The sequence below is a fragment of the Mesocricetus auratus genome, unplaced genomic scaffold, assembly GCF_017639785.1.
Source record: "Mesocricetus auratus isolate SY011 unplaced genomic scaffold, BCM_Maur_2.0 Super-Scaffold_2245, whole genome shotgun sequence".
Taxonomy (NCBI): domain Eukaryota; kingdom Metazoa; phylum Chordata; class Mammalia; order Rodentia; family Cricetidae; genus Mesocricetus; species Mesocricetus auratus.
The window spans coordinates 5,353,047-5,378,654 of record NW_024429180.1 but is presented as its reverse complement, the minus strand read 5'-3'; the positions used below and the strand labels follow the sequence as shown (position 1 = coordinate 5,378,654).

Sequence of the window (25,608 nt, the reverse complement as noted above, 5' to 3'; positions counted from 1 at the left end):
AATTACTTACTGTTGGTTGACATTTATTTGTAAGTACCAAATATAAACCAGGAATACACCCAGACTGGCTATCCTGGGAGGAGAGCGACTTTTCTCCTGAACACGGACTGTAGAGTTTGGGTGAAGCAGATGGGGCACCGGAGGCTGTTTTCCTATCTGATTCCAGCCAGCTTTCTTTACACGCCCAGCAATCCCCAAACAGTTCCTGTCTTGAGATTTCTGTCCCACAGAACTGACTCGGCTGCGCGGTTAAGAACCTGGGGGTCAGCTGATGCCCATTCTCCTGGCTGAACCCGGCCGCAGACCTCTGTGCTGTGTGTGTGTCTTGGTTTCAGGCAGGATGGTTGCGGCACATACTGCTGTAGTTTAGCGGCCTTGAGAAGGAATCACAGAATGCAACAAATCCATGTGGTAGTTTATTGATGGAGGCAAAAGAGGAAGCCGTGCAGTTGGTTCGGGAGAGGAGAGCGAGGGGCAGGAGGCGCTTGCTTTTAAAGGGGGCTTTTTGCGCATGTGCACGGAGCTTTTCACGGCCACACAGTCCCATGGCAGGGCCCCCGGGGCTGAGGCGAAGTATTTGCCTGAATACCGTCAAGTGCATGCGTGGCCTCGCACTGAGGCGGCCTGGATGTTTGCCTGAGCGCTGGCAAACACGCCTTGCCAGGTGACACGGCTAGCATAACGCCCGAATGCTAGCTAACATGCACACCGCACCACAAAGGATGGAGAAACACTTAACTCACAGTCTGAGAGGCTAGACCCCGAGGTAAGACAGACTCACCTCCATGTGTGGCCTACTCCGTCCGCAAACTTGCAGTAATAATCCTCCTGCCTCAGCCTCTGGAGCACCGCGATTACAGTTATGAGCCAGCACCCTCAGCAAGGCCGGCTGCACACTCAGCCTCCGGCGAGGGCCTCTGCGCCACTTGTGGAAACACAGAAATGGGACCAGCTATCGGCAGAAGAGGTCACACGGTGAGGGCGGAAACCAGAGGCCACAGGTGGGCCCGGCCTTCCCTTTTAATTGTAACCAGCTCCCTCCTCTGGGGCCCAGCCCAATCTACCGGACCAATGGTAACAAGGATGGACCCTCCAGTGAGCTTTCAAACACACAGCCTTAAAGGTGTCAGCGCCACCCCGCGGGGACCAAAGCGTCTTTGGGGACACACTCAAACCTTATCCAAGCCACACTCCTACAGAGGCACTGTGGATTCTCTCCAGACAGACACAGTCCCATATCTACCTTCCTGTGCAAAAGCGTAGACAGCATGGTAGATAAGAAGGACTCACGCTTACCTAGCAGAGAGGAAGTGTCCTGTGGCACGTGCCTCAGTGGGACCTTTCGTTTCTGGCCTCAGACACCATCTCTCTAATCACCTATTCTAGAACACACCTGGGATTTGCTTCTGACAGAAATCTCCGAGCTATACCCTATAAATAAATACCCGTGACACCCACTGGTCCCTGGTTTCCTTTCGGGTCTTCGTTTTATAGAACTTTTCATTCGGACATTAACATGAAAATCTCAGGCTCATCCACACCGTTCTGTCTGGGCTGCAGGAAACAGCCCTCTGAAAAATCTGCATGTGAGTCTAAAGTGGTTACCTAGACTCAGTCATGTGATTCCAAAGATACAGATGGTGGTTAGCTAGACTCAGCCATGTGATTCCAAAGATAAAGACAGTGGGTAGCAAGACTCAGCCATGTGACTCCAAAGATGCAGACAGTGGGTAGCTAGACTAACTGATTTCCTGGGCAGAATAAGCCCTTGCTCTCTTCGGAGGGACTCTGGACTAAGTCCCTGTCCTGGTAATTAATGACTCTGTCAGATATGGATGTGGCAGTTGGTCTCAGCCATGCGTGACCACGATCAGCAGAAAATGGGCTCCCTGGCCCTTCATCTGCAGGATTTCAGAGATGGCCAGGACACGTGGACCTTTCTACCAGGAACCCAGTTTCCACTCGCTAAGATCACGTCTACGAAGTGCAAGGTGAACGTGTGGTGCCATTCTCTGCCCTCAGACCAAACTACCAGCTGCAGGTTTCTCGAGGCAGAGTAGGACCAAGCAGGTTATCTCTGTCACAGCCCATGGCTGTGCAGGACTGGCTGGGAAATGGTGTCCTTTCTTGTCTTGCTTGAGATGGGAAGGGACAACAATTTTCCAATGCCAAACTGCTTCCTCTCTGGGGCGGCTTCCTGTCAGGGTTTTCTTAGCTCCCCTCTTCCTTCCTTAATTACGCAGACTCACCAACTTGCCTTTAGCTTTGTGGAAGACCTGTAAATGGCTGTCACTATTAACCTCCATTCCTAGGTACCCCACCACCAACATGACTGCTTACAAATGTTGGTTCTCAGACTGTGTGCACTGCTTTTCTGACCCTTTAACCTCTCTTCCGTGTGTGTGCACGTGCAAAAGTGTGCCATCTACTGAAGTAGTCTCCGGGGGTACTGCCGTGAGTTTTGCCCTTATGTCCAAGTCCTGATGGGGTCTAGGGTGACGCCGCAGGCTTTCCTAGGAGTCCTGCAATCTCTGAGCTCCCCTGGTCACCCCTCCTCACTAACTCTCTGCTGCTCCCTATGTACAGGGAGGAAACCAGACATTCTTCTCAGCTGGGCTACAGTTTAGCTTCTGTTTTTGTTTTTGTTTTTTTTTATTTGGTTTTTCGAGACGGGGTTTCTCTGTATTGTTTTTGAGGCTGTCGGTCCAGCCTGGCCTCGAACTCACAGAGATCCGCCTGCCTCTGCCTCCCGAGTGCTGGGATTAAAGGCGTGCGCCACCAATGCCCGGCCAGTTTGGCTTCTGTTTTAACAGCGGCAACATCCGTCTCCCAAACCCACCGTCCTTCCTCTAGCTGACCACTCGGTTTCATGCGCGTACTGTGTCCGGGCAGTCCCTGACACACCTCTCCCAGCAAATAGGGGATGGTGGTAACCAAGGTGCCACGCAGGTAGGCCGGATGGAGGCAGGGAGAGGGGTAATGTCCACATCCTGGACCCTGTCAGGAAATGACTGACGAAAATGTGTGAATCTGACGAGATACTGATGGCAAAGCACTGCTGAACTCCATGAGCAGCTTGCGATTTTAAAATTATTCTGTGGAGGTGTGATGCGTGCTCCCAACCCTCCTCACAGTTAAGTTCTAGTTTGAAGGCTGCAAGAGCAGTAAATTAAAGTTTTGTGCGGAAATCCCCAGATGGTCAATCATGCACTTGGATAAGTAGAATCAAAATAGCAAAAATGGCAGTCTTACCAAAAGAAATCTACAGATGCAGTGAAACCCAGCACAATTCTTCACAGAATTTGAAAGGATGATACTCAAGTTTATATTGAAAAACAAAAGACTCAGGATAGCCAAAACAACTCTGTACAATAAAGGAATTTCTGGAGGCATACCATCCCTGACTTCAAGCTCTATTACAGACTTACAGTAATGAAAACAGCTTGATATTAGCACAAAAACAGACAGGTAGACCAATAGAATCCAATTGAAGACCCTGATACTAACCCAAAATACCTATGAACACCTGATTTTTGACAAAGAAGCTAAAATTACACAATGGAAAAAAGAAAGCATCTTCAGCAAATGGTGCTGGCATAACTAGATGTTGACATGTAAAAGACTGCAGATAGATCTATGTCTATCTCCATGCACAAAACTCAAGTTCAAATGGATCAAAGACCTCAACATAAATCCAGCCTACTGAACCTCTTAGAAGAGAAAGTGGGTGGTACCCTTGACCAAATTGGTATAGGAGACTGCTTCCTGAACATAACTCCAGTAGCACAGACACTGAGATCAACAATTAATAAATGGGACCTCCTGAGACTGAGAAGTTCTGTAAGGCAATGGACACAGTCAACAAGACAAAAAGGCAGCCCACAGAATGGGAAAAGATATTCATTAACACAACATCTGACAGAGGGCTGATTTCCAAAATATACAATGAACTCAAGAAGCTAGTCATCAAAATAACAAATAATACAATTAAAAAGTGGGGTACAGAACTAAATAGAGAATTCTCAATAGAGGATTCTAAAATGCCTGAGAGACACTTAAGAAAGTGTTCAACATTGTTAGCCATCAGGGAAATGCAAATCAAAACAACTCTGAGATACCATCTCACTCCTGTCAGGATGGCTAAAATCAAAAACACCAATGACATTTTATGCTGGAGAGGATGTGGAGAGAGGGGAACACTCCTCCACTGCTGGTGGGAGTGCCAACTCGTACAGCCACTTTGGAAATCAGTATGGAGATTCCGCAGGAAAATGGGGATCAGTCTACCTCAAGATCCAGCAATTCCACTCTTAGGCATATACTCAAAGGATGCACATTCATACAACAAGGACAACTGTTCAACCATGTTCACTAAATCTTTTTTGTCTGTTTGTTTTGGCTTTTTGAGACAGGGCTTCTCTGTGAAGCCCTGGCTGTCCTAGAACTCACTCACTCTATAGACCAGGCTGGCTTTGAACTCAGAGACCTGCCCACCTCTGCTTCCCTAATGATGGGATCAAGGTGTGGGTCAATCTGGCCTGGGTAGTTTCACCGAGTCTCAGAGAACTGAAGTTTGATGACCCAAGAGCTGAAGCTGGGGTTTTGGACAGACTAGAAAGAAATATTCCCGATGTGTTTTTTTAAAATCTATGAATGCTTGGTTTTTCTCATTAAATGCTGTTGGTAACTAATCTCTCTGAAACTACAAAAGTTTATTTAATGCCAAGGAGAAAAGCACACTAGATACAATCAAAGAGAAAAGCACAACAGATACAATAAAAAAGAAAAGCACACAGGATATAGTTCCCAAGGAGAAAAGTATACCTGATACAATCAAAACAAAAAGCATACCTGTGTTTCCAATAACCCCTATCAGAAAATTTGATTTAAAAATTATCTTTTCTGCGGCCTGGATTCTGCCTGATCACAGCATATTTTATTAGCATTTTCCAAAAGAAAATATTCCATATCTTCTCTTTTAAAATGTTTTAGCTGGGCATGGTGGTTTACAGCTTCTATCCCAACAACTGGGAGGCAGAGTCAGGCTGATCTCTGTAGGTTCAAGGCCAGTCTCACTACAGAGCAAGTTCCAGGTCAGCCAGAGCCACATAGAGAGAGAGAAACCCCATCTCAAGAAAACAAATTAATAAGTTTAATTGCATATATTTAATTACATTGCATGTGTGCGCGCGCGCGTGCGTGTGCATGTGCACACCCACGTGTCATGTGTGTGGGGGTCAGAGGACACCTTGGAGGAATTGAATTTCTCCTTCCACTGTTAGGGTCTCTGGGATGAATCTCAGGTCATCAGGCTTGGTGCAAATGTTTACCTGCAGATATGTTCACCAACCCTAGTCCATATCTTTTGAAAGTGAGAAGAAACTGTTCTGGGCTTATTTCTTTTAGAAGTTTTTGATTATATAAATTGAATTCAGATTATTTAATTGGTATTTCATATAAAAATAAATTAAATTCAAAATTCTCCCAAAACAGAAACACTTCTTTATGTTTCCCTCTATACTGCATAATAACCCAGTGACGAGTAAAAATAAGGGCTCTGTGAGTTCATTTGTTGGATGGGTGAATTTATTTATTCATGAATATATTTTTTATTCATGAGTGAACATATTTATTCACTCATTACACTTCTCCCTCTTCTTGCATTTTATCTGCCATTTTCTTTATTCTTTGGACTTAGTAACACTTTTCATATCATCTTCAATAAAGGAGTTGAATAAATGCATATTGACTTGAATTGAAAAGAGAAACGGGAGCAGAAAGAAAATCTCTAGCAAATTGGACCCAAAATCTCCCAGTGTGTTGCAAATTAATCCAGCCAGTGCTCCGGATGTTTTGGATGAGGGAGTTCTAACCCAGACAGGTCACAGCGTCTTACTAACCTGGATTTGCTTGAAGGAAGATCCCTCTAATCCAAAGCTTCCTGGGATTTTAATTTAATTACTAAGCAACACTCGCAGTGCAAGCAAAGTTTGATTTCGAGATGACTTAGCAGGAAGTCTCTGGCGTGATCATAAAAACAGATACCACACAGCCCAGCAAAAAGACTGCCTCGGACCAAATCGGGATGGGAACAAATAAGGCGGGGTAGGCTTTTATTTACGGAGAGAACACAGGCAAAAAAAAAAAATGTGTATCGCTGGGGGTTACTTTTTTTTAAATTATTTTTTTTATTTAGCTTAGAAACAATCTTGTTTCACGTGTCAATCCCAGCTCCCTCTCCTTCCCCTCCTCCCCCGCCCTCCCCACCAGGTCCCCCAGTCCCCCATCCAATCTCCACTCGGATGCCCAAGGAGGGTGAGGCCCCTCATTGGTAGACCTCCAGAGTCTGTCATTTCATCCAGGGCAGAGCCTAGACCCTCAAGGGGGTTACTTTTTTTATTTAAAGAAAAATTATGAGCGGCTGGAGAGATGGCTCAGTGGTTAAGAGCCCCGGCTGCTCTTGCAGAGGACCCCAAGTTCTGTTCCCGACACAGTAAGTGTCAAGCATCTGCTAACTCCAGCCCTACTGGGTCTCACGCCTCCTCCCGGCCTCCACACGCACTGCACCCACCTGGCACCCTCGAATGCGTGTAGGCAATTGTTCATAAGCATTAAAAAAGAAAAAAACAGCTAAGTGACTAAAAATTAGGAGTTATTATTGTGTGCGGGTGACGTGTGTAAGTGTGTGGGTGCGTATGCCAGGGCACACGTACGGGGGTCAGGGGACACGCTTGCGTAGTTGGGTCTCTCCTCTCGGGCTCAGGTCAGCTGGCTTGCGTGGCGAGTGAGCACCTTTTACCCGCTGAGCCATCTCACCCTCCTTTGGGAGTTAAAATTTAATCCTGCCCCCTTTGAATATAAAACTACGCTGGCTATGGCCACTGCAAGTAGATTAACTCACTGCCTTCCCGCACCCCCCCTTCCTCGTTTCTTCACTCAACTCGCCCCAGGCTCTCAGCTACCTTCGGCATCTGTCCTTTGTTCCCCCCGGGTCTCCGACTCCTTCTCCTCATGTCCTCCTCGGCACTACTCCACGTCCTCTAAGAGGGCTCAGGGAAGTCGCGGATGCGAACACGCATCCGAACGGGGCACCGCCCGTCTGCAGCAGAGCAAATGCCAACCTAAGCACCCTCTCTCTGCATTTTAAGATTGTTCTCGCTCGTGGGCGCAGACCTACAAGGAGAAATCACTCCTCCTGGACCGTTGCTGTCCTAAGGTTCATGTTTGAAGTCAGGATAGAAGCAGAGGGGCCAGGGGAGAGAAGGTGCCCAGACATGCGTGCTGTTGATTGAGGTCAATGCAATACGGAAGATAGTATATTTATTTACCAGAATAAGAACTTACACGCAAAGGCTGGGGAGTCAGAAGCGAGGCAGGCTTACAATCCAGGAGATGAGAAGAAGGGAAAGAGGGATTCGTTTCTCTTTCACTTCCTTTTATCTTCACCTGTGCTAAATTTCCTTATCCCCGCCCTTATGGTGGATAGCTTTGTGGGGCTCACCCCTACAGCGTACTATATATGTATTATGCATACATAAGACCAATTTGTCTTCATCATTTGATTTGAAGTTGTAAAATAGTGTTATTCTCGTTCTACTGTTCCTTTTGCATTTCCTATCTTGGATTCTTCTAAAGAAGTAAGTTTGTTTCATAAGCTATTGGCTGCCACTCAATAATAACTTCAGTACGGTTCTGCAGAGGACGGGCATAGCACACAATTATGTTCACTTTCCAACTTTCGGAGTACTGAAATGGGTCCCAGCATCCCAGCCTAGGGTGATGTTACGATCCGGGTAGCTGACAAGTGGATAAAATGTTTGCTGTGCAACCTGGAGGACTGGAGTTTGGGTTCCTCAAATCCACACGAGAAGCCCTGTGGGCATGGTGGCCTGTTTGCAATATTGGTGCCAGCATTCAGAGGCAGAACATCACCCAGGCTATGCTGGCCAGCTACACCAGCCAGAATCAGTGAGCTCCGCATTCTGCAAGACATGCTGACTTAGTGAATGGAGAGCAGTGGAGGACAACATCCAATGCCAACCCTCATACACAGGCATACATGTTCTCACATCCACATATGTGTGTTCCAACACCCATGCAGTACATACCATACACATACACACACATTTTAAGAAGTGTGTGTGTGCATGTGCATGTGTGTGCTGGCACTCGTGTGTGCATGTGTGTGCTGGCACTCGTGTGTGTGTGTGTGTGGGCATGCGTGTGCACACGTGTATGTGTGTGTGTGTGTGTATGTGTATACCTGTATGTGGCTTAATGGTTTGGGGAAATGTAGGAACTCATAGACTTTGTTTAGGGATCTTTTGTTTTGTTTTCTTTTCTTTTCTTTTTGAGACAAAGACTCAGTGTGTACTCAAGGCTGCCTGAAACTCATGATTTAGCCTAAACAGGACTGAAACCCATGGTTTTCTTGCCTCAGCTTCCTAAGAGCTGTTATTGTGAGAATGCATCACCAAGCAGAGGGAATTTTTTAATAGTTTAGTTCCATGGTCTTTGCAGTTGCTATTTGCTTGTGTTCCTGTCTTTGGTAAGTGGGTACAGTGGTTGGTTTTAAATGCCAACTTGGCACATCTAGAGTTACGTGTGAGGAGGCTCAGCCAGGGAGTTCCTCTGCATGGGGCGGGCATGTCTTTGGGAATCATTTCAATTGTTAATTGGTTCAACCTCCTATGGGCTGCACCATTTTCCTGGACTGGTTCCTGAACTGTTTTAAAAGTGAAGAAAGCTAGCTTGGTAGAAGCAACATAGTGTGAGTGTGTGTGTGTGTGTGTGTGAGTGTGTGAGTGTGTGTGTGAGTGTGTGAGTGTGTGCGTGAGTGTGTGTGCGTGTGTGTATGAGTGTGTGTGTGTATGTGTGTGTGTGTGTGTGTAACAATCCACTGGTTTACGTTCTTGACTGTGGATGTGATGTGACTAGCTACTTGAGTTCCTGCCTTGACTTACCCTCAGTGACAGACTGTGACTTGGAAACTGTGATCCACATAGAGCCTCTCCTCCCCTGAGCTGTTTGCAGTCAGGGCATGCTACAGCAACAGCTGGTTTATGTGACAAGGCGGTCACATGACAAGGTGGTCCTGCCTCATGCTTCGTATGAAAGCAGACGTTTCTCCGTGGAGCCCTGCTCCTGACAGCAGGAAACAGTGTTTGTGAGACACTGCGGTGTAAGATCGAGTGTTCCTTGATGTGACTTTTTTTTTTTAATCTCTTTCCTGCACTGCAATTTTTGCTTTCTGGAGAAGATACTGTGGTTTCATGAACGCTTGAAACTTTATCAGGGAAAATCACACACACACACAAAAAGATAATTACTAAGGAAAAAAAATGATTTCTTTACAAGCTTTTTAAAGATTCACTTCCTTTTCTTTTATCCACCCCTCCCCACCTTGGCACGGACCCCACGCTGACCGTCCAAGACCATTCTGTGGTTTAAAAATAGTAGCACACCCAAAGTCCAGAGTCACATGACCTGCAGAAACTTCAGCCAACATTGGAAGCGGTGCTGCTGTGGCACGCAAGGTCATGACCAGCTGCTCCTGGCGTTACCATCCAGCTACTTATTAACTCCAGTTTCTGCTAATTCAGGGGAGGCTGCAGACAGAGAGCTGCCTTGCAGCCTGGACTTCGGCTTCAGAGTCTATATTTAGCAAGTGCCCCTCCCCCGCTGTTGATAAGTTATACAGTGGGCAGGGAGACCGTTTCACTCGTGAAAAGGGCAACGTGCTGGGGTCACGGATGGGTAGAGGGGACCTGGACCTTGGAGGCCACCCGCTTTGATCACCCCTGCTTGGTGTCAACCCTGAAGGGCACGGCCTGGTTCAGTGGTAAAGGGGGCGGTTCTGAGACATTAATCTCATGACTCAGCTGATTTAAGAAAGGCCTGTGGGGCATTTGACCAGTTACTATTTTAATAATTGGCTGAGTGTATAGCAAGATATTTTACTGTCTTCTTAATTATCCAGATAAAATGTGAGCCAGGATATGTAATAAAAAAATTGGAGACTGTTTTAAAAATTTAAGGCCATCATATTATCTTTTATTTTTAAAAAAAAGCATAATATTTAAAATAACAGTCATGCTCTCCTAATTGTTATGTCATCTGTGTCCATTTCTGTAATTCAGCAAAATACTATCTCACACTATGGACTGGCCTACACAGGGTGTCTTAGAGTTTCTTTTTCTGTGACAAAACAACAGGACATGGCTTGAGGGAAGCCACGGCAGGAACTCAGACTAGGAGGGAACCTGGAGTTGGGAGCTGATGCAGAGGCCATGGAGGATGCTGCACGATGGCTTGCTCCTCCTGGCTTGTGCAGCCTGCTTTATCCCACTCAGGACCACCTGCCCAAGGGTGACGTCACCATGATGGGCTGGGCTCTCCCGCATCAATCACTAATTTAGAAAATGTCCTACAGGCTCACCTACTGCCCAGTATTACAGAATTAAGGCTCCCACCTCTCAGATGACTCTAGCTTGTTTCAAGTTGGCATAAAACTTTCCAGCACAGGGGGTTTACCAACAATTATCTCCAACGGATATGGAAATGGCCGCCGAGGGGAAGACTGAAGACTAGGGAATGCTGGCCACAATCTGATGAGGAGAATCCTGCAGAGGTTGGATGATGAGCTCAAGGTCATTGCCATGGTTTGCAAGACTGTGATTGGGTGAGAAGTTGTTTCCATTATTTGTGTGATATCCCAGTTAATGTGGCTTGTTTTATTCTTTTCTCTTTTTTTTTTTTTGTGCTTGTTTTATTCTTACATGAAGAAACACAACCTGTAATCCCTCTGTCCTCCAAGTCAGGGGTCAGCTCCTCTTTATAACCTTGTCTACAGAGGCTCAACACAGCAGAGGAGAAGGCAGAGCAAGCCCCCATCGGAGTCTCCAGGGTGCTGCTATCTCAGGGGTCCTCCTCCTAGTGGACACTCGGATGCTGTAGAAATTACGGCCTCCTGCTGGCCATGCAGGTCTCTGCCTCCGTGTTCTTTTCTTTCCTCCTTTCTCTGGGTAGCCCTCTGCTCTCTGAAATGTGCTCATCCTTTTGTTGATGTGCTCTCTCCATTCAAGGTACTGAATCCTTAGCCCAGGGGCAAAAGGAAAGCAAGGGAATAAATTTGCAATTTGGAAAGTTGGTCGCTTCAGTTGGGTGAGGTGGTTCATCCAAGCTAGCCGCCGGACACTTGAGCCCTGTGTTGGCCAGCCTCTGAGAAGGGTTCTGGAGAGTGACAGGGTCACGGAGAAGGTGGTGACCAAGGTCACGGGAAGGACAGGGTAAAGCCCCAACCTCAGGCAGAAGGGGGAATCTCCCACACAAAGGGACAATCTCTGCAGACCTGCTATATGGGTTACATCGGGCGGGAAAAGAGGGGGTGGGAATTTTCAGGCCAGGGAAAGACGGGTCAGAGAGTGTAAGTGAAAAGAGGATTTTGTAAACGCAAGAGCAAGAAAGAGAGACATTCTGGAACACAGGTTGGAAATAAAGCATCTCAGATGAAGCAGGAGAGGAAGGCAGGAATCAGGGTGACTGGCTTGTCACAGCACCCTCTAAAAGTGCTTGCAAGAACTTTTGATACGGCAGAAGGAAGGGTGTGTAAGCTTTCAGTCCTACAGGAAACAGTGGGAGCTTCTTAAATGGCGTTTCAGAGTTTTTCACTGAGTGAACAGAGCCCACTATTTACTGGATGCCAATGAAGGGCTTGCATGGTAAAAGACACAGGAAGAAATCCATCCATATTAAATGGCCCTCACCAAATAAGGCTCTTCTTATCTTCCTCATCATCATCCTCCCATTCTTTTTAAGACAGGAGCTTACTGGGTAGCCCTAACTGCTCTGGAACCTACTAGATAGAATGTGGTGGTTTGAAACAAAATGGCCTCCAAAGGGAGTGGCACTGTTAGGAGGTGTGGCTTTATTGGAGTGGGTGTGGCCTTGTTGGAGGAAGCATGTCACTGTGGGGACGGCTTTGAGGTTCCCTGTGCTCCAGGATACCAACAAGTGAGCCAGGTGTCTTCCTGTTGCCTGAAAGATGTAGGACTCCCAGCTACCTCTCCAACACAGCTGCCTGCAGGCCACCATGCTCCCCACCATGAGGGACTGAACCTCTGATACTGTAAGAGGCAGGAGGATCTCTGATCTACAGAGTGAGTCCAGTTCAGGCTCCAAAGATACATAGAGAAACTCTGTCTCAAAAAAATAAAAAACCCAGTTGCTGGGGTTATGGTGTCTCTTCACAGCAATAAAAACCCTAAGACAGTAGACTAGGCTGGCCTTGAACTCAGAGATCCATTTACCTCTGTCTCTCAAGTGCCTGGATTAAAGATATGCACCACCATCCTGTCTTTCTTTTTGAGACAGTAAATCCCAACAGCAGTAAGAGCTGAGGACTAAAAAAATCAACCAATCAAAAGCTCCAGGAACACACTGACACCTTCAGACTCTTAGAATCTTAGAATAGGATACGTGCCACTATAGGGAATTCAATGACACTAAGCATCCAGGGGCCAATTCCCTTGGCGACTGTTTTCATCTTGAGAATGTGGGATGAGAAGCCGGCATCAGAGCAACATAGCCCATCCTGAAAGCCCTGGCCATGGCACTTGGAAAAATCAAGGTCTCTCTCTGGTCATTGGGTTTCCTCCTCAGGTTACAATCTGAAACTTGCATATTAATGATTATACGATGCAACAGGAGCCAAGGAGGGGACGGGTGATGCACACCCCAGGCAGTCTGCATGCCGAGTGATGAGGTCAGGACCCAGGCTCTATTCTCAGGAGATAATCAACCCAGTAATTCCGACTATGGCAAACAACAGCAAATCCCATTATGTCACATTTACTCGGCTCCCATTTGTTTCTGCCAGCAAGCCTCTGGTTGAACACGCATCGGGATTGCCTACAGTGCTTGAGAGAACAGTCCCTAGCTTTGTTCCTAGAGCTCTGAATAGGCAGGGCTGGGCTGGGACCGTAAACTTGGTATGCCAAGTTTCCCAGGTGGTGCTGACACTGGTGGTCCAGGGACCCAACTTGGAACAGCTCTGGTGAGCCCAAAAGATGTCCTAGGGCCCAACTGTACCCTTACCTTCGGTGAGCATGGAAACAGAAACTAAAGCAGCCGAAAGCCGTAGATCAAGGGGTCTAAGCAAGACAGAAGAGGTTGCCACAAGCATGGAGAAGAGTGGCCTAAGGGCCTCCGGCAGCGTAAGACACAGTCCAAGAGGAAGGAGCTACACACTCGGAACGCTAGGGAGGCTCCCGTCTCTCGTCTCTCCGGGACCCAGGAGGAAGTCACATGACAGAGCAGGTAAGAGGACCGAAGAGCAGAGAATGAGAAGGCGGTGCAAGTTGGAGGAAGAAACGGTGATCTGGATTTGCTTTTGGATCGGTCTGGTAGGGGGCACAATGGTTGGGTGATGGTGGGTCCATTCAGTGATTCAAGTGAGAGCTGATGTCATCTTGGGCTTGTCAGGGCCAGGCTGATGAAGAAGGGGTGTGGTTTAGAGCAACCTGGGGTCCTAGGGGTGTGGCTTAGAGCATCCTGGGGTTCTAGGAGTGTTGGGAGGGGGATGTCCTTCTGTGTATAGGTTTCTCTTATTGATGAAAAAAACACCACCATGATCAGTAGACTCAGGGAGCTAGGCGGGACTAGGAGATGCAGAGAATTCTGGGAAATGTAGGCAGACGGAGTCATCATGTAGAGCCCGGGAAAAAGGGGATTCGAAAGGCGTTCTCCAGTAAGCCAAGACCATGTGGAAATGCATAAATAGAAAAGGGTTGATAATTAAGACAGAGCTAGCCGATAAGAAGCCCAAGCCACCCACCGGCCAAGAGTTTTATAAGTCTTGTGTGTTTATTTGGGACTCTCAAGGGTGGCAGGACCCAGTTGGGCCAGAAAGTACTCATTATATAGAAGTCTAAATCACGGATCTCAGTGGAGGTGTTGGGTTTTGGCTTCAGAGACGGTGAAGTGGGTCCTATCTGCAAAGGAGTCGAGGCACACACACACACCTCTCACATCACACGGTAGAGGGCTCACACATGATCAGGGCAGCGGGCGGGAGCTCACATTTGATGTCCAGCTTAGATCAGAATGTGGTGAAGAACCCTCCCAGCCCTGGGTTCCCTCCCCGTGTTTTAGACACGGTGGGGGCAGTGAGGGAATGAGAGGCAGGAAAGGGTCCTGTGACTATGGAATTGCTCTGGGAGGAGAAATGACCTTGGTATAAAGGTGAGAACCCAGGATCTGTAACAAGTCTATCTGGGGAAAGTGACCAGGGTAGCATCTCAGTCGACCATGCCAGGACCCGATCCCCTTGTTTCCCAAGCTCCATGGGCCACCCGTGCAAGCCAGAGTCCCTGGAATCCCATCTGCCTCTGCCCATCAGGACCGGGACACTGTGGTCCTTCTGGGACAGGACCTGGGATGACAGATTCCCCTGGAGCATGCCCATGGTCCTGGCTTCTCGTCTCGAATCTCTGTCAGTGTGTTCCATAGCATCCCTGAGATCACCTCTTCCCCCTAGGAGCCGTGGCAATAGGAAAGATGAGGGAAATGGGTGGCTTGGGAGGTGTGAGACATGGCGGACTTGACTGTTGGCATGTTAGATGCCACCTTGGGTAGGTTGACGAGGCGAGGATGTCCTATAAGCGTTTAGTCAGGGCCATCCGGAGCTCAGGGGTGGGGGAGGGGAGTCTCGGCTGGCTTCTTAATCTGTTCAGGCTGGTCTAACAGAATGCCCCAGAATGCTAGCAAACTCGGCGTCTGGCGAGAGCCTGATTCTTGCCCTCACGGATGCGCCCTGACCAGTGTCCCCGTGTGGTAGAGGGATGAAGCAGCTCTCGGGGCTGCTCTTCGTGAGGACACCGATCTCATTCACAGGAGCTCCTTGTCCTGATCTAATCAGTCCCAAGGTCCCACCTCACAATACCATCACCTTTGAAGTCGGGCTGTCAGCGTACAGGATTTTGGTCGTACATAAACATTCAGACCACAGAGGCTGGAGATCTGAAGAGACCGGAAGTCTGCAGAGTAACCAGGACTCCACGGGATGTGTGAGGAGCAGGGTGGGCCCTCACATAGGTGACAACACAGGAAGGTGCTGCTATGGTCATGAGAAGGCTTGAGTGTGCATTGGCTCATGGCAAAATTCCGCAACAGTTGTCTCTCTGGACTCATCGTCCGATCAAGTCCTCACAGTGGGCGGAGGCAGAAACCAGGGCTGGATTCCACATTCGGAGCGCTCTCACACAGCTTTCATTCATTCTCTCAAAAGGCAGCATAACACCTGCAACTTGCCGCTGTGACCTCTGGGGCCCAAACAGAGAAACCCTGCCCTGCCACAGCCCACTAAGCTCAAGGTGCGAATTAGGGACGCAACCAGGAAGACGGTGATACCGGTGAGGGAGGCTTCCTCGAGGAATCATCTAGCAATGAAAGCCAACACCGTGGAACCAGCCCAGGGCACACACAGCCGAGTTTCAGAACTCAGCGTTTTCTGTTATAGGAGATATAAAAGACCCAGGGACAGAGTAGAACCACCACGAGGTGATTTGAAAGCAGGAGCTAGTGTGTGGATCGGAGGGCAGGCAGGAAGGCTGGAGTCCTTCCCGCCTAGTTTTTGGCTGAGGGAGCCACATGGGCAAGCTTTTTCTGCAGGCATCACAAGGATGCTTGTGTTCTGCTGCCCCCTAGCGGTGCCTTTGGGTATGGCATGACCGTCACAGGAGGGTTTTGTTTTTTGTTTTCCAAGTTTAGCTCTTTGGTGGAGGTCCAGGTTGGGGACATCCTTAGACGTGTGACAGGCGCGGCTGGGGCTTGTGACTTCAGGAGTCTCTCCCTTACAGATCCTCTCAGGGGGACTTAAAAGCCACTGGCCAAGCATGGCTCTGGCCCCAGTGGCTTCCTGCGCTTGGGGGTTACGGACACGGGTTTCGTCTCACTTCCGCTGCAGCCAAGTGCAAGCTGTGTCACAGCGCCAAGAGTGGCAAGGCTGGCTTTTGCTCGATCCTCATGCTTCGCTCCAACACATGCTTAGACGGCTCTGGAAAGCCCATCTCCCTCGTAAGGTTAACCGCCCCACATCAGGCCGCATGGTCTGTACAGGACTCCAGGAGGTCTCACCCGCTCCAGGATCTGACCTCAGCCTGACCACATACTGAGCACTGAGCATCCTGTCCGCGCTCCCTCCAGCTCCCTGGAGTTCATCTTGCTCTCTATTTCACACTGACTCGGGCACATCCGTCTGAAGGGCAGCCCCCACCCCCCCCAACCCCCACCCCCCCAACCCCCACCCCCAAAAAAGACGCACACTCGGTGGAAGGGTACCTTTGTCCAGCTGCCCTACTTTTGCCCAGGCCAAAAGTTTCCCGAAAACCAGTTCCCAGGCTATGCTGAGCCCAGATGGTGCAGATGCTCCCAGCCTGCTCCCTTTCCCCGGGGCTGGCTCCCTGGCCTCTTCCCTGAAGCTCCGCCCACCGAGGAAGACTTATTTTTATCCACTCTGCCTCAGTCTTTCAGTTAACCTCTTTTCTGTTGCTGTGACAAGACACCGTGTCTAAGGCAACTTACAAGAGGAAGTGTTTAATTGGGGCTTACAGTTTCAGGGGATTAGCTAGGAGTCCATGACGGCAAAGCAAAGGCAGGGGACCAGCTGACAATTCACAGTTGGAGCTACACACACACAAGAAGAAACAGAGAGCACACTGGGAACCTCAAGCCTCAGAGTCCATCCCCAGGGACACACGAGGCCACGCCTCCTAATCCTTCCCAAACAGCGCCACCCACTGGCGACCAAATGTCCAAACTTAGGAGCCTAAGGGTAGGGACGGTCTTCAAACCACCCCGCCCAGTCACAAGTGTGCCTGCTGTTCTGAAGACTGCCAGGAAACATGCGGGAATGCAAATTCTGATTCCAAGACACAGCTGCTGGGACATGTCTGTTTGCCCCTGAAACAAACACTTGTGAGTTTGTGCTGCAGGTGGTCCTTCGGATGAGTTTGAAAATCAGCCAACAGACCAGGTACTAACATCCATGAGCCTGGACCGAGAATGTGAATGAAGCTAGGAGGTGCCCAGTGAAAGACGGGCCATATATAGTCACGGGCCATATATAGTCACGGGCCATATATAGTCACGGGCCATATATAGTCACGGGCCATATATAGTCACGGGCCATATATAGTCATGGGCCATATATAGTCATGGGCCATATATAGTCATGGGCCATATATAGTCACGGTCCTTGCTGGCAGGTGAGGGGCCCTGGACTCTGGCGCTCCAGGAAAGAGAGAGCTGACCTCCTGCCTCTCTCCCTTCCCTTCCCAAATTTTCTGACCCAGAGGGTTAGCTATGTTGTTCTCTGTGACCTAACCCCTTCCCCTCCTGTCTTCCTTGTTCCTCTCCATGTGTACAAACGTGTGCAAAATCATGAGACACGGCAGTGTTGTCCTGGCCTCTGTCCCCTCTGAACAATGTGTAACATGTTGACCCAGCCAGCACCTGTGGCTCCTGGGATGGGAATTCAGAGTAGAGTAATTTTCAGTGTGCAGACAGGACTCCGTCTGTCCTGGACCTCTCCCCTGAGCCCAGAGAACAACTTGTGGGAGCTGGTTCCCCCTTTCCACCAGAGGGCCCTGGGGTTTGAACTCACTCTTCACTGTTGGCAGCAAATGTGCCTTTACCCGCTGAACCATCTCTCAGACTGGAGGATTTTAAAGACATAAAAATAAGGACAAGTTAAGTTCTGGTGCGTGTGTGTGTGTGTGTGTGTGTGTGTGTGTGTGTGACAAATATTGTCATATCTGTACCCTGAGCCACTGTGGTTATGATTTTCCATTGCTACAGAATATACATAGCATTTTCCATTTTAAATTGCATATTTAGTAGTGCTAAACTCTCTCTCTCATGCACGCACACACACATGCACACATGCGCATGCACACACAGAGTTTATAACCAACACCATCACCCATCCCTAAGACTTGAAGTTTAAAACTCTGTACCTGGTGTTGACTGCAGCTTCCTGCTTCTCCGGACACCCAGATCCTAACAGCGTCCATTCCACGGTGAACACTGCTATGTTCTTCATGTAAATGGGGCACTCGGTATTTGGCACCCTGAGTCATTTTCCCACTTAACGCATGTCAAAGTCTTCACACGCTGTAGCGTGCATCCCTGAGATAAAAGAGAGTGAGTGCATTTGTCTCTGTTCTTCAGCCTGACTCACCATGAAGCCTCATGGTGTAAGGGAAGCTGTCCTCTCACCTCCACACGAGAAATATAAACAACCGCGGGGAACATGAACCTGTTCTTAACACCCTCCTCCCCACAATCCATGTGACACCGCCATGCTGCATTCTACCTATAGATGGCGCTAGTGATCAGCTGCTACATTCACTTGGGGTTTGGCGACTAGCAAATACAGTTTGTGTGCAGTTGCCAATCACAAGTCAGTGTAGCAACTCGGAAACGTGCTGTTTGCTCTGAGCAGCATGCGTAAAGCCTCGTGCATTTCGATCCAAATGGACACTTATTGGTATCAGACAAGTTTGCGGTTTGCATTAAGTAAAAAAAAAGCATCAAAGGTTTGTTTCTCCATGTGGAGGTTTTCTTATAAAGATCCACACTATTGTTGGTAAATGATTGAGGCTCATAGTCCTGGAGCCATTTATCTCTGCAGCCCCTTTCTATTCTCAGAATCCGAGCTTCCACCCATCCACCCACCCACCCAGAGCAAGCCCCAATCTCTGCTCCTTAGATGCTACCTCTCGCCACACTCAGCCCAGGGACAGCCTCCTGACCGCCTCCCCTTCTCCTGTATTCTCCAGCTACTGCATATCCCTGGGTTTCTCTCTTCCCTTTAATGGTGCTTACCGCTAAACTTTTGATATAGCCTATGTCTGTCCTTCTCAGAATCTCTCTCTCTCTCTCTCTCTCTCTCTCTCTCTCTCTCTCTCTCTCTCTCTCTCTCTCTCTCTCTCTCTCTCTCTCTCCCCCTCTCCCTCCCCCTTCTCTTGATCTCAGTTACCAAACCTTCATGTCTTCAACTTTCTAAGCCTACTGGATGTTTACATCCCACCAGAAAGCAAGCACTCTGGTCGGGAGTCACCCGTGTGCATAGACACTAACTATTCTCTGGTGAAACCCTGGAATCTGAACGCTAGAGCCAAAAGCAAACAAACAAAAACACACTATCAGTCTCAATCCTCCTTCTGCCCATCTTCCACACCTCCCAGCCTCTTGGCTTCTGCATGCCAGTTTTGCTTTTCCTCGGCAGGAAAGCAGCGCCCATCTCACAGGGTTTCCGTGAAGGCGGCGTGCGTAGGTACTGCGACGTAAGACAGAGCCAACTCGGGTAGCATCGCCTGTACTTGGGAAATGCAATCATTTAATAACTGCACGGTTAACGCACTGTATCAGCTGTCGGGTAAACACATTCACTGTGATTTCCGGCAAGGTTTGCTTTCTGTGGGTGGCATGGGGAATGTCACACTCACATCAGGGTCAAGGCTGGCTCGAAGTCACAGGCTCCTAGAGGGTAGCTTGACATGCAGAGAAGACCCCAAGACAGACATAGCAAGTGCATGCCGAGGACCGGAAGCAGTGCGGTCAAACCGAAAGGCACAGGTGGCCACTGATATCGAGACCAAAACTCGCTGCCAGTCCCCCAGCCCTGGCAGAGAGCTGATGTTCTGGAAGGAGCTGCATCAGGACAGAGGCTGACTGGCCTGCCTCCCCTGCACCATTCTCCCATTCCAGACCCACGACAGAATTGTCTTTGGGTGAGTGTGGCAGTGACACACACCTGCCTGCTTCACCAACTAATCCCAGGGCAGTGGAAGTTGAGTGAACTGTCCCCTGCAAGTTCCAGGGCTCCAGGGGTCCCTTTGTTTAACCTCAAGGGACTGACCAGCCAGGAAACGCAACACATTTCTGTTTGGTACTTTCACAATCGGAGAATAAGTTGCCAGCCAAACAGTTTTCTCTCAAAAGGAAGCAGTCCCCTGAGTACTAGGAAGAGGAATTCTGAAGAATAAAAAGTCAAACAGAAGGGAAGGCAGTCTTCAAAAGGAAAAAAAGGGGGGATTCTGTCACTCCTCAAGGTTAAGCAAATAGGGGTGGCGTCAGATGGGAATGAATGTGCTTTTAAAACTAGGAGAGAAAGGACTAGAACTCAAGCAGCTTTTTTTTTTAATGCCACCCAGGGCCAAACATTCCCAGCCTGTTAACTTCAGGGCAGGGGAGCAAAAGCCACAGCTCCTTCATTGCAGATCCTTGGGGCACTTGGAGAGCGATGGAGGTGGGTCTTTATTGTCTGCAAGGTCGAAGTTCCGGCCAGAGGCAGCCCTTCTCCGGAGAGTGCCCCTCCAGCTCTTGCTCCCGGCATCACCAGCACCTCCTCGTTATGGTCTCATAGAATCCACCTGGGAGCTGCTGTGCCAAACTCCACCTTCTCATTACCGCACACTCTCGGCATCCTCATTACCTCACATTCTTTCCAAGCAGCAACTCAGTAGAAAACACTTGAGGAGAATAATAACTTAGGAGCTTCCACAATAGACAGGGACATAGTATAAAGGAAGGTCATGAATTCTTTTCTTTGTATATAAAAAAAATCAAGGGTAATGAAGTTAAAAATAACAAGTAATGTAAAATCTACCACCCGTGGCGGCTTAGCCTCACCGTGAACTTGACTGCCTTCAGAGTCACCCAGGGGACATGCAGGACTGTCCGTATGGGGTGCTTCTAGAAAGGTTTGAAGAGGGGAGACCCACCCCAATGGAAGCAGTAGCACCCCGTGGGTTGGGGGTTCTCTAACTGGATGAAAAGGGGGAAGTGAGCTGAGCATCTGCATCCATCTGTCTCTGCTTCCTGGAGACAGGCACAGCGTGGCCAACCTCCTTACACTCCTGGGGCCTTCCCTGCCATGGCAAACTGTGCCCCTTAAACTTCTCCCCCGATGTCGCTGCTAGTCAGGAATCTGGCTGTAGCAGCAAGAAAGGTAACGAATTCATCACAGCAACCAGTTTGGAGTTTATAGAGTGTGAAGGATTTTACACCTCTGTGCGACCAATCTCCAGAAGTTTTTTTTTTAACCTCACAAAACAGAAATTCTGATCCCGTGAAAAACTTCCCTAGATGCCCTGCCATTTTTCTCCTTCTGCCTCCATGAATTTGCCTAGGTCTCAGTTATGCTCAACAGTGGGACCAACACAGGAAAATGCTGCTGGGAATGGCCTTTCGCATAGCATCATGTCCTCAAGGGTCATCCGAGTTGTGTTATAGTCCACAGCATGCAGATACCATATTTGGTTGACCCTTCATCTATGGATGCTGGGTGGTGCATTTTAAGACGTCTTTGGTAGGGGCTGGAGAAGTGACTCAGTGGTTAAGAGCACTGGCTACCCTTCCCAGATGTCCCAGGTTCAATTCCCAGGCCCGGAATGACAGCTCATAACTGCCTGTGACTCTTAATTCTGAAGGACCTAACACCCGATTTGGCCTCTGCGGGGCCCCAGGTATAGAGTTGGTACACAGACTTGCATAGGAGCCAAGTATCCACACACGGGTAATATAAAGTTAAAAAGTGAGCCTTTGGAAATGTGCGGATTGTATACGAAAGGATGTCACTAGTCACAATTAGCAATTATGGGGGCCTTCTGTTTGGCCAGCGCTGAAAATGGGATCTGCGTAAATCACCGCTAACTATTCTTGGAAATTCTCACCAGTTCAAGGCCCCCAAAACTGGAGTTTCATCTGCGCTGTTAGTAACTATTTCATTGTCATTTAAAATTAGATAAGCCTGAATTACTGAGAAATCATGGAAGTGATGCGAGACAGCGCTCCCCCTTGTCTATCACTTTCCCGAGCTTGCAAACGCCCCTTGGCTTTACTGGCGGCTTCCCGTGCCTCGGCGGCGGCGCTAGTCACGCTGCTTTCCCGAAGCGGTCCTGGCCTGTGCCACCCTCAGCATCCTTGTCTGAGACAGCCCTCTTCCTCCACTCCGCGTCGCCGCTCTTCACCAGCAACGCTGTTAGGCTGGCCTGCCTCAAACTGCTCCATCTCTCTAGTCCCCGGCATCTCTGAGATGCGCAGCAAAATAGACACGTACTGCGTCCCCCCCCCATAATGCATGCAATGTCTGTGTCCCCTCTGTGTCCCCAAGCTATGGGAGGCCCCAGCGATTGTTATGGAGACAATCGACTCCATAACAAGCAACTGCCTGGATGTTAACACAGATCAAGCTTTGATGAGATGATGTGCAAAGGAGAGAGGATGCGAGAGGGTACCGTGTCTGCTTTGCGGTGAGGGAAGCAGCTGGGTACCCGATTGGATGCCCAAATTGTAACTGGCATGGACGGAGGGCAACCAAGAACAGAGAAATAAGATTGGCCAAATAGCAAAAGTAGTATGATCATTATTTTAGTTTGACAATAATGTAAAAGCGGAACCAGTTTTTTTTTTTAGGATGCATTTTATGTGTCTGAATATGCACCACATGAGTACTTGGGAATGTCAGATTGTTGTGTGGTGCTGGGAGTCAAAGCTAGATCTCTTGTAAGCGCACCAAGTGCTCCTAGGCCCTGAACTGTCTCTCCAGCCCCAATAACCAGATGCTTAGTATCTTAGAGACTCAGATAGCACTAAGCAACTCTGCTTCCTCCTAAGACACAGATGAGATGATCTGGGGTGTCTCTACAAATCTTCACAACGGGTCCTGGGTGACTGCTGGCGCTTCTTGAGGGTCATAACTGTTTCTTGCTGTAGACTCTTTCTTGTCTCGTTACCTATTCTTCCTCCACAAGTGTAGTCAACCTTTCTCACGCGTTAACTATGACTGTTTTTCCATTACTCTCCAGAGCCCATCTTCCAGTGACCAGGGTTGGGGGGGCACAGAGTCCTCGCGTTTGTGTTTGCCCATCCATGTGGTGTAAATACTTCTACCTCAGGTGACCCCCAAACTGCCAACACACTGTTGGTTGCATCTCAAAACTGACACTGGGGAAACGTGTAAGCTTTTCGGTGTGCAGGTGGTGGCACGTCACTGTTTCTGAGATGGAGATCAGACAGCTGACATGTACTACCCACTTAGCCTGACTTATGTCCTAGGACATTTCACAGAGGAGGAAACTGGGCATCTCTACCTGTGACATTTCCTGGTCACTCTTGCCTTTGCCGGTCAACCCACATGGCCACCAGCATCTCCTCTCAGGAAGCCTGTGATGTCCCTGAGCCCTCTGAGCTCACTTTAGGATTTGTAATCTCATTCCTTACTCCTCCTTCTTGCAGAACTTTGTAATTGGCCATGACTTCTAAACCAGTGCAAATTACACGATTCTGTTAAGAATCCTGTCCCTGTCTCTCTCCCCCTCTCTCCCTGTCCCTCTCTGTCTCTCTCCCTCTCCCTCTCCCCCTGACTGGCCTGGAATTCATTGTGAGAATCCAGCTGGCCTGGAGCTTGGAGCAGTCTCCACACTTCTGTCACACCGACTTTTAAGCATTTTGGTTGTTTGTTTATCAAATCTTATCCGAAGCAAATTATTCCGGCCTCAGTCCCCCAAGTATGAATCAATGGTAATCAGAAAACTGTCAACGTGCTAAAAAGACCCAGAGTATGTAAAGTACCTAATACTAAAATATGCTCCGAGTAAATTTATTTGTCAGGCATAGAAATTTTCCAGAAATAAACCTTTCAGCATTGCTGCAAACTTTTTCCTTTTTAATCTCAAAGGTTCTTGGAACATCTGCAGAATTTAAGATTTGACAACCAGTTTTACAAGAACCTTGTCCAATCTCCTCACACATCCAAAAGTCGCCCAGCTGTACGAACCAAAGCCTGTAGTCAGCAGAGGCAGGCGCTGGAAACACAGATTAGTATCATTTACCTACCGAAGCTTTAGTGGGATTTCCTTTAGAGAAAAAAAGCCAACTCTGTGTTAGAATGGCAGGGAGCAGAGGAGAGAGAGGAGCAATGCCAGAGACAGACCTGTGCACGCTCACAATAGCAGCGATGTTGGGTACCCGGCTTCCACACAAGCGTTTCTTTGTGAAGCAGTGTTCCACAGCACTGCAGAAGGGAGGGGGCAGGGGTGGAGGCCTCCCCCCCACACTTGAGACCCACACGGAGCTAGGGAAAGGTTTGTGTTAAGACCGCTCTTCAAACTGGTGAGACAATCCCCCGAACCTACGGGAGGAGGAAGAGTCTGAGCTGGGCTGGGTTAATTCTCTATATGTAGAGACAAGCGGATGTTTGGGGGCTTGCTGATGCCAGCTTGAGATGGATAGTTTGTAAAATGAGGACTGTAGAAAAGAGAGAACATGGGGGAGGTTAGATGGCACCTGAGAACTCTGGTCTTTAAGGTAGGGCACTGGGCACCAGGGTGATCTATTTCTCCAGCCCATTCTGGGTCTCTCCGTTAATACCTCACGGTCTTAGTGAGGGTTTCCATTGCTTCAGTGGCCAGAAGCAAGTCGGGAAGGGAAGGGCTTATTGGGCTCACACTTTCCACAGCAGTGGTCATTGTCAAAGGAAGTCAGGACACGAACTCAAACAGGGCGGGAACCCGGAGGCGGGAGCTGATGCAGAGGCCATGGAGGGGAGCTGTTCACTGGCCTGCTCCCCAGAGCTTGTTCAGCCTGCTCTCTTATAGAACCCAGGACCACCTAGCCCAGGATGGCACCACCCACGATGTGCCGGGCCCTCCATTAAACGCTAATTAAGGAGATGCCTTTCGGGTTTGCCTACACCTAGATCTTATGGAAGCATTTTCTCAGTTAAGTTTCCTCCTTTCAGATAATCCTAGCTTGTGTCGAAGTCGACGTAAAACTATCCAGCACAACTGACCCTTTGTCAGCTTGACAAACAGCGTGTCACCGTTAAGTCACAACCTTCCCTTCTTGTTCATCCCCAAGATTGTACATCGATAGACATCTCAACACAAAGCATTTTATAACCTTAAAAAGTCCCATCAGCCTTACCAACTCATACACTTCAAAAGTTGTCTCTTTAAAAAAAAATCATTTCATTTAAAATCCAAATTCTCTGTAAAACCCCAAAATCGCTTAAAAAAAACATTTAAAGTCTCTGAACTATGGGATTCTGTAAAGTCAAAATAAGTTAAGTACTTTCTTAGTTTAAAAGGTAAGAACCAGAGCTTTCACAATCTGAAAAAAACAGCAAAACAAAAAGTGTAAATAGCCAGGCATTGGTGGCACACGCCTTTAATCCCAGCACTCAAGAGGCAGAGGCAGGCAGATCTCTGTGAGTTTGAGGCCAGCCTGGTGTACAAGAGCGAGTTCCAGGACAGCCTCCAAAGTTACACAGGGAAGCCCAGTCTCAAAACAAACAAACAAACAAAAACAAAACAAAACAAAAACAGAAAAAACAGTGTAAATAACTCTGCGCTACATCTGGGATTCACTCACGATCATCTCTGCTCCTCCCAGGGGTCTGCCTCACTTCTCCAGCTCCGCCCTCTACAGCACGCAGAGCATCTCATCTTCTAGGCTGGGGGGGGCGGGGGGGGGGCTCCACTCCACTGCTGCCCGTGCTGCTGTGCTTGGCCGGGCCGTGGCGCTGGCATCTCCAAAATGCTG

General features: G+C 48.6%; 1 long non-coding RNA gene across 2 annotated transcripts in view; it reads right to left on the bottom strand.

Moving 5' to 3' along the window:
- LOC110342720 overlaps positions 1-25,608 on the bottom strand; it is a 31,137-nt gene that overhangs the window by 4,838 nt on the left and 691 nt on the right. Inside the window, exon 2 of one of the 2 annotated variants that reach the window (XR_002384874.2) lies at positions 18,015-18,186. This is a non-coding gene — a long non-coding RNA (uncharacterized LOC110342720). Of the gene's footprint in view, positions 1-18,014; positions 18,331-25,608 lie in introns of those variants that run through there. The other variant, XR_002384876.2, reaches the window with a different exon arrangement.